The sequence below is a fragment of the Hordeum vulgare genome, chromosome 3H (genome assembly GCF_904849725.1).
Source record: "Hordeum vulgare subsp. vulgare chromosome 3H, MorexV3_pseudomolecules_assembly, whole genome shotgun sequence".
In the NCBI taxonomy this organism is placed as follows: Eukaryota; Viridiplantae; Streptophyta; class Magnoliopsida; order Poales; family Poaceae; genus Hordeum; species Hordeum vulgare.
This window is the reverse complement of record NC_058520.1, coordinates 123,436,478-123,452,455: the sequence shown is the minus strand read 5'-3', so window position 1 is coordinate 123,452,455 and position 15,978 is coordinate 123,436,478. Positions and strand designations below refer to the sequence as shown.

Here is a 15,978-nt window from a genome sequence, read left to right as displayed (position 1 = left end):
AACTAAGTGAAGTTGGTGACAGACAAAAATACATATAAACATACTTAGCTATTAAGAGAATAGCCATGACACATATTCCCAAGGTGGAGTTATAGTGGCCACAGATGCCGCATGTGGATATAATGAGTGATGGCATGAATCATCTTACAATAAATCCTCCCACCAAATCATGCATTTACTGTATTTGGAAATGTCAGCCATTTATTACTTAAAAATGCTAATGCATTTATTTAATTTACTTCTAGGAGTAAGTGGCATCTATGAATAAATGTTTTGTTTGAGAACAATCATGGCCAAGGTGATCCTTGGTGAACCTGGGTGTATCCTTCAATACAACACATGTGATAAAATTATTGCTAGTGTTTTGGACTTCATTCTTGAGGAAGTGTGTGACTTTAGAGTCACTACCAAAACGTATAGACTTGCATGGTAAACATTGGTTAGTCACTATGAAAGTATAACCACGTTGTGATGTGGACCTTGCGAAAGTATTAAGACACTCAATCATTGCTATAAATTATGGGATCCATCTTGATGGATGGATGACACAATAATTTGAAATAGTGACGTATGCTCCATTGCCTTGTATTTTACCAATGTAATAGAAGGTAATCATACGTATATGCAAATATTTCCATAGTTTCCTATTACATATTTAAGCCTTATGTGCAAGAACAATATTTACTATGAGAGTAAAATATTTTAAAGAACAACAACAATAAATGCTTCGTAGGAGCAAATTCTAGTACGGCTGATGCCTTGTAGCCTTATGTGTAGACCTCAATTTATATAGGTAACACTTTGAAGATAATCACCAATATGGTGTAGATCTCGTAGTAATAGAAAACATAATCTGACTTTCATCAGTAGATGTTCATATCTTTATTACCTTATGTTATGCTATATTTCAGAAAATCACTTTGAAGATAATCATATGTCAGAATGACATGATGTAGACCTTACAGTAATACTGGATATATAGTCTGCAAAATTTACAGTAGATGCCAGTATTACCTTATGATATCTTGAGGTAGTCACATCTAATATTAATATTTGGAAGAGCACTTTAAAGGTAGTCATCTTGTTAAAATGACAAGATGTAGACCTCATAGTAGTGATGAATAATCTGCAAATGGTGCAGTAGATGTCACCAATACCTTGTGATTCACAAATAAAATTTGAAATAATCATATTAAGTATGACTTTATAATTCTTATTTGAATTTCATTAAGAAGTTTGCAAGAAATAATAATTTCTATTGCAAAATTATAGTTGTTGTTCGGAAAACACATGTGAGTGGAAATGTTTGCGTTAAGACAAAGATGATGTCTTAAGTTTTAGAGAATGTAAGCAAAAATGAATAAAAAATTCTTTTAGAATAGTATTACTGCGATAATACATATACCTGGAAAAGTTAATTTACATACTTATGCAAATGTACGAAGATATGAGGTCTTCAAATAACAATTTCACCCATTGCAAAATGGTGTATAATTGTGTTTGTATGTCATTTATAATGAACCGAGGGTCTATTGTGTACGTATGTACTGCTGGAAATATGTGTTTGCACAACATCTATATAACCCGAGGGTTATAATACAAATTTAACAAATCTGATTATGACATCAGATAATTTTATAAATTATAAGGGCTATGGTGCAAACGACAGACCAATAGTTAGTTCTTAGAAACTTCATGGGCTAAATCAACAAAACATCGAATGGATACGGTCTCCTGTCAAATCCTTCTCCCGTGCGATGTGATTGCTAATGGAGATTATAGCCATCATTTAGGAATGAAACCACGCCGCCGCTCCTCAGACTCGCTGGAGGCTAGCACACCGGGGCCGAGGTCGGTGCCGCTAGGCCGCCGCCGTGCCAAGGTGTGGCGGAGAGAACGTCGCTCCACACGTGCATCGGCCATTTGGGCGTCCCTGTTGCCGGCCTGCGAGCCGCATCGTGGTGCTCCTCCGGAGAGAGGAGAATTGCTGCCTGGATGTGTCCACCGCCGCCGTAGACGGCCATGCCGATGGAAGCCACGGATGCGGCCTCAACCATCCACATCCAGGGGAAAATTCCTCCGTCCGAAATTCGAGTGCGCTGATCCGCGGCTGATCTTATTTAAGAGGTAAGAACATCACAAATTGAAGAAACAAATAAATGCTCACAGTTATTGGTATGTATTTCCGATCAATTGATCCTGGATGCCAACGCCCGTGCCTTTTTCTGCGCGTCTTCTTTGTTCAAGGTTTTTTTATGGATATATGCAGCCCATCTATTCTTGTCGTGGATGGGGTTGTGGTTGATCGAATTGGTAGCGATCTGAATTCCCCTGCCCAGAAGCCGTGCAGGCTGGATGGAGTCGTCGACACGAGTACACACGCAGAAGCGGGCGCCGCCGTCATTGATGTCGCCATCCGCGCAATACTTGATTTTGCAGTCCGCCGCGCCGAATAACGCCGGAATCGCGTGAGGCGTCAAGGAGGTATGCGCGTGCACGCCTCGTTGATGCGGTCGAGCGCCGCCGTTCGTTTCTCTGGCCTAATCGCTCTGTTAGAGCAAGGTGCTGATAACGTGTAAAAAGCAAAAGGAAAGAGAGAGAGAGCAAATGATGGAACAGTTGCTTTCATTGATGAATTTGAGGGTATATATACCCTGGTATAAAGGAGGTTACAAAGAGGTAGTTGCTACAAGTAGCAACCAACATAGCAGGGATTAACCCTTTAATTAATCTAATTAATTTATTCCTAACAAGAGCAAGGCATATTAAGAGCACTAGCTGAATGCCCGTACGTTGTCATGGGATAATAGACTTAGACATGTGGCATTGCCTAAAAGAAACTAAATATAATTTCATACATATATATTTTGAAAACGGAGTTGTAGGTGCCATACATATATTTTTTGGAATCAGTTCAAAATAAATCAAACACATTTCTTTGCCATATAGTTCTTTGGGAAGTCAATCAATTTCATGCTTGAGTATTAGAAAGTCCATGTTTTGCTTTTCCATTTTTTTGTGAATGGAGAGGATTGTGAAATGCATGTTTCAATTCGTTTTTGATCACTCCGCTTGAGTAGCACTTGTTGTTATTGTACGAGTTGTTATTTCATATAGGCTACCTTGCTATGTTGTATAAGATACTTCATATAGATGGCCAGGCTTGAAAAAGGTACAATTCTCGACTTGTCGAGAATCACGTCAACGGGATGACAAAATTCTGCCTTTAAATGAAAACAAAATTAGTATAAAATACTGAAATTGTTCAACCAAGTGTCCGTTTATTTATTTATTTCGTTTCATAGCATTTTATTTATGCCAACCGGAAGGCCTTTGCTTATTTTTTTCGGTTTTGCAGACCACAAACGCTTTTATTTTTCGTTTAGCATACATCACCTTGCTCAGTTGAGATTTTTCGTTACATAGCTCACATTTTCTTCAGATCGTCCTCAGTCTATGTACTACTACCAAATTAATGCCTTCCTAAATAGTATACAACAAAACCATCAGTTAACTATTTTACATTGGTAAAGAAGGATAACCAATTGAAACTCGATGTATTGGCGGCCTCCATACACAAGGTAGACACATGAGAAGCCTAACATGGCGAAGACCCTGTGCCATTTACATCTTTGATGCATCCACCTCCGTCTAAAAGGGGCAACTTTGATATGGCAACCTGTGAAGCAGCATTAACAAGAGACACACCATATTTTTTCCTAAAGTATGTTGCCAAGCAAGAAGCATGCATTCTTGCCTCCAGCCTTGTGTCAAACATTGAAATTATGAACAAGGCAATTTTATCTCTCAATATATGCAGATTTTAGACATAGAAAAGAAAGAAAAAGAGAGATAATCACTTACATAGCATCATACAAAACAGGGATAAATAATCATTAGCTACAATATATTGGACATCTCTAGCCTGTGAGAGAGAAAATAGGTAAGGAAAAGCCAGCTACAATATATTGGACATCTCTAGCGTGTGGGAGAGAAAATAGGTAAGGAAAAGCCAGTACGAGCCTTGAAAAAAACATGTCAATTTTCAATTATGTAACTATTTAAATCCTATGGCATATGTAACTGAGTACTTATTATGAAGTAAGGGTTTAGGGTGAAGTGTCGGAGCACCTCGTGCGGTGGATGACCAGTAGCCAAGGACGAGGTGATCTTGGAGTCGACCTCGTTGGTGTCCCGAATGGCTGAGGCACTGCCCACCTCATGTGGTGACGGCATCACATACCCTGACAAAAATTGAAGAAGACTACAGTGAACAAAAATCAAAAGATTCTCTCAGTTGTTGTTTCACAAATGCCTCGAATTGTACACAAGTATTTACTCCAAGTTCTTCCTGTAATCCCGATGCAGCTCTGAACCATGCAACATGAGCATCATACGAAAGACAAATAGTAAATCATGAAGGTAAAAGAGGGGACATAAAATTCTATTTTTTCAATAACCAGATCGTGTTAAAACCACGGAAAATATTAGCTCTAGTTATGTTCCACCAGCAAGAAAAGTACATAGAGAAGCAAGTCATATCTCGGGATCAAGAACATAAGGAAGCATTTACCATTGAACCTGAATATGCAATGACGTATTTTTTCTTCCTCTCCAACTTTAGTGACTCATTTTAGTAAAGACCTGCCAAACAAATATTGCATCCGAGGATTTAACAATACCACAACTACTGAATCAAATCGAACTCAATCAAATCAAACCAGTTCAGTTTCTTCTAAAACCAAGAATGCACATGGATGTGTATGACCTCCTCAATGAGTAGACTGTGCTCATTAGCCACCGCCATATTTGTCCGAGAGCTCCTCGCTAACGCTCTACAACATCTGACGTCACCCTCCTTTGGCCGGTGATAGCCATCGACATCCATAGGATAGTCTATACACAAAGTCAATTCTATCTTTCTTCTGCCCATACAAGAATCTGCAAACAAATCAACTTTATTGAAAAAAATTGCAGGTCACTTCTATTGTTAGAACAACAGCAGGCCAATTCATACAACAATAGCAACACGGAGCAATATAGTGACAAGGATGTAAAAATAAAATAAGAAAGACAGAAACAGCGAGCGAATGACAACTTTGCTGCTGGAGGGGTGGTTCTGGTCAACGAAACTTGCTACAGTTGCCAGACAGGGAGACACTGATGTCGGTGTTCGTCATTTCCTTTGTCAAAGAACATGTGGAGTGCGGCGTCGTTGCCGACACATAGAGCGGCGGCAGGACCGCGGGAGGGCGTCAAGCCGTCAACCAAAGACTCGGGTGAGCGAGCGATGAGCGAGCGTTGTTATTATCCGGCGTGGCGACCACACCGATGACATAGTCACCGGAGATGAGACGGATAACCCCACGGAGACGGGCGATGAACTCAAAAGGGCTCTCCGGCAGGAACTTGCCACGCTCGTCGAGCCATCTTTCGGGCAAGAAGACAATGCATCCTCGCCCCACAACCGCTCCATCCTTCCCATGGCGTAGGGGGCGTAGAACACGATGTCTCCCTTGCCGACGCTGAAGCCGTTGGGCAGGACGTCGTCTGAGAAGCACTCCTTGTTATCCTGAAACACCCCAAAAAATACATAAGAATTCAAATCTGCAGTTATGATGTTTACATGGAATCCCAGCAAGTTTTGAGTGTGTCGTCGACTCGTGGTAGATGGATGGACTCACCAGTGGGAGCGAAGGGTACAGCGGGAGCGTCTCTGTCAGGGCGGCGTGCAGGTAGTGCATCTTGTTTAGCGCTTCGTGAGTGAGGCTGCAGGAGAAGTCGTCGATGGACGACGTGGCCTCGCCGACGTCGGCGGCCTCCTTGCTTATCTTCTCCTGGACCTCCGGGTGCTTGCACATCACATAAAGGAACCAGGCAAGCGCTTCGGCGGTCGTGACCTTGCCGGCCATGACTATGTCCAATATGATGTCCCTCGGGTACTTGTAATCCACCTTCCCGGTGTCGCTGTTGGTCGCCAATATGAATCTGGACAGCAAATCATCCTTCGACCCCTATCAAGTTATGAACGTACGTCAAGGAGAACCTGAGCTTCAGTTTCAAGTGTGTGTAATACAGTACAGTACTATATACTGTATGTACGTGCAACACAATGATGACCCACAAGTATAGGGGATCAATCGTAGTCCTTTCGATGAGTAAGAGTGTCGAACGCAACGAGGAGCATAAGGCTCTGATAAGCGGTTTTCAGCAAGGTAATAACTGCAAGCACTGAAAGTAGCGGTAACAAGTGATTGTGTAGAGAGGTGAAATGTAGCAAGCAAAGAGTAACAAGTAACAAGTAGTAGTAACGGAGCAGCAAGTGGCCCAATCCCTTTTGTAGCAAGGGACAAGCCTGAACAAAGTCTTATAGGAGGAAAAACACTCCCGAGTACACACGGGAATTTCTGTCATGCTAGTTTCATCATGTTCATATGATTCGAGCTCGTTACTTTGATAGTTTGATATGTGGGTGGACTGGAGCTTGGGTACTACCCTTACTTGGACAAGCATCCCACTTATGATTAACCTCTCTCGCAAGCATCCGCAACTACAAAAGAAGAATTAAGACAAAGTATAACCATAGCATTAAACTAGTGGATCCAAATCAGCCCCTCACGAAGCAACACATAGACTGGGGTTTAAGCTTGTGTCACTCCAGCAACCCATCATCTACTTACTACTTCCCAATGCCTTCCTCTAGGCCCAAATATGGTGAAGTGTTATGTAGTCAATGTTCACATAACACCACTAGAGGAAAACAACATACAACATATCAAAATACCGAACGAATATCAAATTCACATGACTATTATCAGCATGACTTATCCCATGTCCTCAGGAACAAAAGTAACTACTCACAAAACATAATCATAATCATGATCAGAGGTGTAATGAATAGCATCAAGGATCTGAACATAAACTCTTCCACCAAGTAATCCAACTAGCATCAACTACAAAGAGTAATCAACACTACTAGCAACCTTACAAGTACCAATCGGAGTCGCGAGACGGAGATTGGTTACAATAGATGAACTAGGGATTGGAGAGGAGATGATGCTGATGAAGATGTTGATGAAGATGCCTCCCCTCTGACGAGAGGAGTGTTGGTGATGACGATGGCGACGATTTCCCCCTCCGAGAGGGAAGTTTCCCCGGCAGGATCGTCCTGTCGGAGCTCTAGATTGGATCTGCTCAAGTTCCGCCTCGTGGCGGCGGCGAAACCACGAAAAAGCTCCCGTCTAATTTTTTCTGGACCAAGACCCTTCATATAGCAAAATAGGGGGGCTAGTGGGCCGTCAGGGAGCCCGCAAGCCCCCACTCCACCACCAAGGGGGTGGCGGTGTCAGGGCTTGTGGTGCCCTGGCAGCCCCCCTCCAGTAGTTCTTTCGCCCAGTATTTTTTATATAATCCCAAAAAATCCACGTAACTATTCAGGGCATTTGGAGATGTGCAGAATAGTGGACTAAGATTTTCTCCTTTTCCAGTCCAGAGTTCCAGCTGCCTGAATTCTCCCTCTTCAAATAAACCTTGCAAAATAAGAGAGAAAAGGCATAAATATGGCACCACAAGTAATATAACAGCCCAAAAAGCAATAAATATCAACATGAAAGCATGATGCAAAATGGACGTATCAACTCCCCCAAGCTTAGACCTCGCTTGTCCTCAAGCGAAAACCAAGTTCCATAAACATGTCCACATGTTTGGGAACGAAGGTGTCGATAAAACATCATACGGACATGAGGGCATCATGATCACACATAGGACAACAATACATCATAAAGATTCTTATGGGAAAGTAACAATTCCTTCACAAAGCAAAGCATGAAGCAAACAACCTTACCGAGAAGTAACCAACAATAAACCATAGTCATTGAAGCAATTGCAATTTATCACAACATCAGAAAGAGTCAAATAAGAGCTTGTAAGGCAAATCCACATACTCAACCATCTCTTTTGTTTTCCACAATTGTTACAACTCACGTGGTACTCATGGTGTCAAAGTTTCAGCTGGACACAGAGGAAGATAGGGGCTTATAGTTTTGCCTCCCAACTATTTATCTCAAGGGTAAAGTCAACAATAATAAAGCATAAGTACTCAACTCCAAGTTGATATATGAATATAGATCTTTCCCAAGCATGTGACGGTAGCCAAGACAAAGACAAAATAGGGAATTGGTGAAGATCACCATGACTCTTACAAGGGCAAAAAGTAAAGGTACAAGATAGGACCTTCGCAGAGGGAAGCAGAGGTTGTCATGCGCTTTTGAGGTTTGAATGCATGTCCTCTTAGTGCGGAGGAACGTCACTTTATATTGCCTCCTGTGATAAAGAACTTTATTATGCAGTCTGTCGCTTTTATGTCTTCCTCATCACAGGTTTGTACAAAGCTTATTTTCCACACACTAATAGATCATACATATTAGAGAGCAATTCTTATTGCTTGCACCGATGACAACTTACTTGAAGGATCTTATTCAATCCATAGGTAGGTATGGTGGACTCTCATGGCAAAACTGGGTTGGAGGTTTATGGATGCACAAGTAGTATCTCTACTTGGTGTGGGAGTTTTAGCTAATATGAGGTGGAAGCAATCGTCACATGCTAAGGGATCTCTAATCATATAACATTGTTTGGAACCAAGCAAACACAATTAATTATGTTGTCTTCCTTGTCCAACATCTACTCCTAAGCATGTAATAGTTTGGTGAGTGCTCACAATTGTAAAAAGTGTCTAAGATGATATATTTATATGTGAACCTCTCTTTCCTTATTACTTCTTATTAATTGCAACAATAACTGAGGTCTATGTTGATCTACTCTCAACAAGTTTCAATCATCATACATGTCATAAGTGAAGTTATCACTTTCCATAAGATCGTCTCATGATATTTTATGCTATCATTCTTTTCATACTTTTGATCATGGCACAAAGCAAAGCCCTTGACTAAGATACTCTTTATTATATAGCTCATAAGCTCGAATACATCGGGGGAGAGACAAAAGCAAAAGACTCAAACTAAAAATTAAAGACTTATTCCTCTAAGAGAAGAAATAAAAACCGAAAAGGAAAGAACTAAAACAAAGGTAAAAGCAAAAGATATAAAGGTGATACGATACCAGGGCAACTCCCCCAAGCTTGGCAGAAGCCAAGGGGATTGCCCATACCAATGCTTAGTTGTCTTCCTTCGGTGGTGATGGTGGTGGAGCTGTCGCCTTTGATTCCAAGAGAGCTATCAATCTTTGATTTATACCTTTGAGATTTGTGACATGGTTTTCCAGCAAAACAACTTCACGAGAGAGGGAAATATTACGAGCATGAGTTGTTTCGCAAAACCTCAAGAGTTCAATCAAGGATGGAGACAACACGTGGAGGAAGGGTTGGAGAAAATCTACTCCTTCAACGTCTTCAATGTTGAACTTCCTCCCTAGCTTGGGTTTTCTCCTTAGCTTGGTCCCTGGCTTCCGTGACTTCTACTCTTTTCAGATCAGTATCTACTTCCTCATGAACTTGGTGAAGATCATTCTCCCCAACAGATTCCTGAGACATCTTTGCTCTAAATCTGCAGCAGAAAACAAGCTAAAAAAAAACAGAGGAAAACTGCGCGATACGGAGATCAAAACCTTCGGGCGAATATATATTTATTTTCTCTGGGCCAGAAGGAGTCCTCCGCAAGAAAACAAAGTCTAGGAGGCACACGAGGTGCCCACAAGCTTGCCCTCCACCACCAGGGGGTAGGGGGCGGTGGCAGGGCTTGTGGCCGCCTAGTTCGCTCTCCGGACTTCTTTTTATTTTTCTAATTTTCCAAAAAAAAACAAAATGGAGGAAATTTCCTATTGGAAAAGTATCGGAGTCCAAGTTCTTACCGAAACAGATACTTCTTCGTTTTCAGGGTCTGAAACAGGCTGATAAACATCCCTTATGTACTCCTCTGGAGTTATGACATTGATGATATTGGTCTCAACATTTATGGGAGTACCAGAGATGTAATGCTTGATTCTTTGCCCATTTACCACTGTAGGAAAATTTCCTTCCGTGTTATTGATTTTGATGGCACCGGAACGATATACTTCCTCGATAACATAGGGACCTTCCCATTTAGAGAGAAGCTTGCGTGCAAAGAATCTCAACCGAGAATTGTATAGCAGGACATAATCACCTACATTGAACTCTCGTTTCCGTATTCGTTTGTCGTGCCATCTCTTAACCTTTTCCTTGAACAACCTGGCATTCTCATATGCTTGGGCTCTTCATTCATCTAACGATCTGATATCAAACAACCGCTTCTCATCGGCAAGTTTGAAATCAAAGTTGAGCTCTTTGATTGCCCAATAAGTTTGTGTTCCAGCTCAAGAGGTAAATGACAGGCCTTACCGTAAACCATTTTATACGGTGACATGCCCATTGGATTCTTATAAGCAGTCCTATAAGTCCATAGTGCATCGTCAAGTTTGCTAGACCAATTCTTTCGAGATCTATTGACGGTCTTTTGTAGGATCAACTTGATCTCCCTATTACTCAACTCCACTTGACCACTAGACTGAGGATGATAAGGAGATGCAACTCTATGGTTGACATCATAGTTAGCTAGCATCTTGCGGAAAATACCATGAATGAAGTGTGAACCGCCATCAGTCATCAAGTATCCAGGGACTCCAAATCTTGGGAATATGACTTATTTAAGCATCTTAATAGAGGTGTGGTGATCAGCATTTTTAGTGGGGATAGCTTCTACCCACTTAGTGACGTAATCCACAGCAACTAAGATGTGAGTGTACCAATTGGAACTCGGGAAGGGTCCCATATAATCAAAGCCCCAGACATCAAATGGTTCAATGACAAGTGAATAGTTCATAGGCATTTCCTGACGCTTACTGATGTTCCCTATTCTTTGGCATTCGTCACAAGACAAGACAAACTTACGGGCATCCTTGAAGAGAGTGGGCCAATTGAAACCTGATTGCAATACCTTATGGGCAGTTCTATCTCCAGCATGGTGTCCTCTGTAGGCTTCGGAATGACACTTCTGCAAGATCTGTCCCTGTTCATGTTCAGGCACACAACATCTAATAACACCATCTACTCCTTCCTTATAAAGGCGAGGATCATCCCAAAAGTAGTGTCTCAAATCAAAGAAGAATTTCTTCTTTTGCTGATAGGTGAAACTGGGTGGTATGTATTTGGCTACGATATAGTTTGCATAATCGGCATACCACGGTGCACTATGTGAAGTGCGGATGACATTTAATTGCTCATCAGGAAAGCTATCATCAATAGGTAGTGGGTCATCTAGGACATTCTCTAGCCTAGACAAGTTATCTGCTACAGGGTTATCAGCACCCTTTCGGTCAACGACGTGCAAATCAAATTCTTGTAGCACGAGAACCCATCTGATCAGCCTAGGCTTAGCGTCGTTCTTATCCATAAGGTACTTAATAGAAGCATGATCAGAGTGAATACTGACTTTGGAGTCAACTATATAAGATCTGAACTTTTCACATGCAAACACGACTGCTAAAAAATCCTTCTCCGTAGTGGCATAGTTTCTTTGGGCACTGTCTAGAGTTTTACTAGCGTAGTGAATGACATTCAACTTCTTGTCAACTCTCTGTCCTAGAACAGCACCAACAGCACAATCACTAGCGTCACACATGATTTCAAAGGGCAAGTTCCAGTCAGGTGGTTGAACAATAGGTGCGGTTATCAAAGCCTTCTTAAGTATTTCAAAGGCTTCCTCACAATCCTCATAAAAAACAAAAGGAACATCCTTCTGCAAGAGGTTGGTAAGAGGCCTAGAAATCTTAGAGAAGTCTTTAATGAACCTTCTATAGAAACCAGCATGACCTAGGAAACTTCGTATACCTCTGATATCTGTGGGGTAAGGCATTTTCTCAATTGCATCAACCTTAGCCTTATCAACTTCAATGCCTCTTTCAGAGATTTTGTGTCCTAAGACGATACCTTCATTGACCATAAAGTGGCACTTCTCCCAATTCAAGACGAGGTTGGTTTCTTAGCGTCTCTCTAAGACTCAATCAAGGTTGCTGAGGCAATCATCAAAGGAAGACCCGTAAATGGAGAAGTCATCCATGAAAACCTCGACAATCTTTTCACAAAAGTCAGAGAATATAGCCATCATACATCTTTGGAAGGTGGCAGGTGCATTTCATAAGCCAAAAGGCATACGTCTATAGGCAAAGGTACCGAAGGGGCAAGTGAAAGTGGTTTTCTCCTGATCAGATTGTGCAACAGGTATTTGCGAGAAACCTGAATAACCGTCTAGAAAGCAAAAGTGTTTGTGTTTTGATAGCCTTTCTAGCATTTGGTCGATAAATGACAAATGATAATGATCTTTCCTGGTTGCCTTGTTCAGTTTCCGAAAGTATATCACCATCCTATAGCCGGTAATAATCCTTTGTGGGATTAGTTCATCCTTATCATTAGGAACGACGGTGATACCTCCCTTCTTAGGTACGCAATGTACTGGACTTACCCAATCACTATGAGCAACAGGATAAATGATTCCTGCTTCCAGGAGCTTTAATATTTCTTTTCTAACGACCTCTTTCATCTTAGGATTCAATCTCCTTTGATGATCAGCAACTGGTTTAAAGTCAGGATCGGTTTTAATCTTGTGCTCAACAAAAGATTTAACGCAATCAAACTGGAAATTCATACCTGACTCCTTACCTTCCTCCAGCTCCCAATCTTCAGAGTTGCGTTTGATTCTCTCCAGTAAATTCCACTCGTGATCAATATCTTTCTTCATAAAAGAACCGGTACAAGAAGTGTCAAGCATGGTACGATCTTCATGAGAAAGCCGAGCATAAAAGTTTTGAGTGATGATTTCTCTCGAGAGCTCATGATTGGGGCATGAATATAGCATTGATTTAAGCCTCCCCCAAGCTTGAGCTATGCTTTCCCTGTCACGAGGCCAAAAGTTATAAATAAAGTTCCGATCATGATGTACTAAATGCATAGGATAGAACTTTTGATGAAATTCCAATTTCAACCGATTGTAGCCCCATGATCCAGTATCATCACATAGCCTATACCATGTCAACGCATTATCCTTCAAAGATAAAGGAAATACTTTCTTCTTTACCTCATCCTCGGGCAAATCTGCAAGCTTAAATAAACCACAAACTTCATCTACATAGATTAGATGCAAGTCTGGATGTGAAGATCCATCTCCTTTAAAAGGATTAGCCAGTAGTTTCTCAAGCATACCCGAAGGAATTTCATAAAAGATATTTTCAGTAGGTACCTCAGATTGAGGAACAACTCCTCGTGCTTCCATTCGTGGTGAAGATACCCCGAACAAACTCCTCAAAGGAACAGTTTCCATAGTGACAAGTGACAATAAATTTCAGCACAGTATATAAATGTTTCCTTACCAATTTCCACTTACCAAAGGCGCTTCACTCCCCGGAAACGGCGCCAGAAAAGAGTCTTGATGACCCACAAGTATAGGGGATCAATCGTAGTCCCTTCGATAAGTAAGAGTGTCGAATCCAACGAGGAGCAGAAGGCTATGATAAGCGGTTTTCAGCAAGGTAATAACTGCAAGCACTGAAAGTAGCGGTAACAAGTGATTGTGTAGCGAGGTGAAACGTAGCAAGCAAAGAGTAACAAGTAAAAAGTAGTAGAAACGGTGCAGCAAGTGGCCCAATCCCTTTTGTAGCAAGGGACAAGCCTGAACAAAGTCTTATAGGAGGAAAAACGCTCCCGAGGACACACGGGAATTTCTGCCATGCTAGTTTCATCATGTTCATATGATTCGCGTTCGTTACTTATATAGTTTGATATGTGGGTGGACCGGCGCTTAGGTACTGCCCTTACTTGGACAAACATCCCACTTATGATTAACCTCTCTTGCAAGCATCCGCAACTACAAAAGAAGAATTAAGACAAAGTCTAACCATAGCATTAAACTAGTGAATCCAAATCAGCCCCTCACGAAGCAACACATAGACTGGGGTTTAAGCTTCTGTCACTACAGCAACCCATCATCTACTTACTACTTCCCAATGCCTTCCTCTAGGCCCAAATATGGTGAAGTGTTATGTAGTCGATGTTCACATAACACCACTAGAGGAAAAACAACATACAACATATCAAAATACTGAACGAATATCAAATTCACATGACTATTATCAGCATGACTTATCCCATGTCCTCAGGAACAAAAGTAACTAGTCACAAAACATAATCATAATCATGATCAGAGGTGTAATGAATAGCATCAAGGATCTGAACATAAACTCTTCCACCAAGTAATCCAACTAGCATCAACTACAAAGAGATGAACTAGGGATTGGAGAGGAGATGGTGCTGATGAAGATGTTGATGAAGATGCCTCCCCTCCGACGAGAGGAGTGTTGGTGATGACAATGGCGACGATTTCCCCCTCCGGGAGGGAAGTTTCCCCGGCAGGATCGTCCTGTCGGAGCTCTAGATTGGATCTGCTCAAGTTCCGCCTCGTGGCAGCGGTGCAACCACGAAGAAGCTCCCGTCTGATTTTTTCTGGACCAAGACCCTTCATATAGCAAAAGAGGGGGGCTAGTGGGCCGTCAGGGAGCCCACAAGCCCCCACTCCGCCACCAGGGGGTGGCGGTGTTAGGGCTTGTGGCGCCCTGGCAGCCCCCTCTGGTAGTTCTTTCGCCCAGTATTTTTTATATAATCCCAAAAAAAAATCCACGTAACTTTTCAGGGCATTTGGAGATGTGCAGAATAGTGGACTAAGATTTGCTCCTTTTCCAGTCCAGAATTCCAGCTGCCTGAATTCTCCCTCTTCAAATAAACCTTGCAAAATAAGAGAGAAAAGACATAAATATGGTACCACAAGTAATATAACAGCCCCAAAAGCAATAAATATCAACATGAAAGCATGATGCAAAATGGACGTATCACACAACAAGTAACAACAAGTTGATGCATGTTAGAAACTCAGAACACGTTGGATCACACACAACGTCGTGTGCCTTGGCGCCAGCCGACATCTCCTCTGCCTTCGCACGGATGTGCTTGTAGACGAACTCGTCGACGACCTTGATCCTGTGCCCGAGCGCCGCCTCGGTGCCGACGTTGGGGAACCTCGACACCTTCCAGAACGCATCGACGTAACAGAGCAGGATGAACTCGCTGGCAGCATCGAATGACGCGGCGATGCACCTCCCCTCGTCCGACCCCGACAGCGTGGCGAGGTCCATGCCGAAGGCGATGGTGAATAAGGAGTCCATCGTCGCTTTCATCAGCAAGGCCTGATCCAAGAAACACATATACACAAATCAACAGTGTTAGGTTAGGTCACATGATGGTCTTGCAATTAACCAGAGCTTGCCAGGTTGACCTGGAAGTCCATGGGTTTCTTCGCGACTGCATTGCCGGAGACGATGTGCACGGGCTTGGCGGCATTCCAATTGAAGACGCCGCTGCTGAAGTCCCGGAGGGCCCTCGTCGAGAAGTCGTAGCTGGTCGCGAGCTCGGTCTTCTTGTGATGGTGCTGGTCGCGGGCTCGGTCTTGGATGGATTTTTCTTGGGAGAGTGGCGGGGCTGCCCGCGCCGGCGAGGGCGAAGATTGGATCGAGGGACTACAGTATCCTGTGCGGGCATGGCAGTTTGGGCTGGACGGCCGTGGAGTTTTCTCAGATGGGATGGGAAGGAGGGAGGGGTTGTGAGAGATGGGGCATGGGTGCCTCATCGTGGTTGGTTTACATGCGGGGAAGGTGGGAATCGTAGCAGGCTTACGTGTTTTTCCCCTTGCGATTTCTTTTGTTCATGGGATGGCAGGAGGGGAGAAAGAGAATTTTTTAATTAAACCAACTTGTTTTTGAAGGGTTGAATAAAAATCAGTGGTGGAACGTGGGTGGGAGGGTAGCCAGCGTTAGCGTTGGGAGGGGGAGATCGAAGGAGGTCGAACCATCACCACAGACGGCAGATCCCCCTTTAATAGTATAGATTTCTAGTAAATCTCG

At 42.5% G+C, this 15,978-nt stretch overlaps 1 long non-coding RNA gene and 1 pseudogene across 1 annotated transcript; both read right to left on the bottom strand.

The window, feature by feature from the left end:
• Positions 1–4,597: 4,597 nt before the first annotated feature.
• LOC123439661 lies at positions 4,598–5,108 on the bottom strand. Its single transcript, XR_006630128.1, has 2 exons — positions 4,769–5,108; positions 4,598–4,644 (listed from the first exon to the last, which is right to left on the bottom strand). It is a non-coding gene; the product is annotated as an uncharacterized LOC123439661 (long non-coding RNA).
• Positions 5,109–5,171: 63 nt separating this feature from the next.
• LOC123441559 lies at positions 5,172–15,704 on the bottom strand (annotated as a pseudogene).
• Between the last annotated feature and the right edge of the window lie 274 nt (positions 15,705–15,978).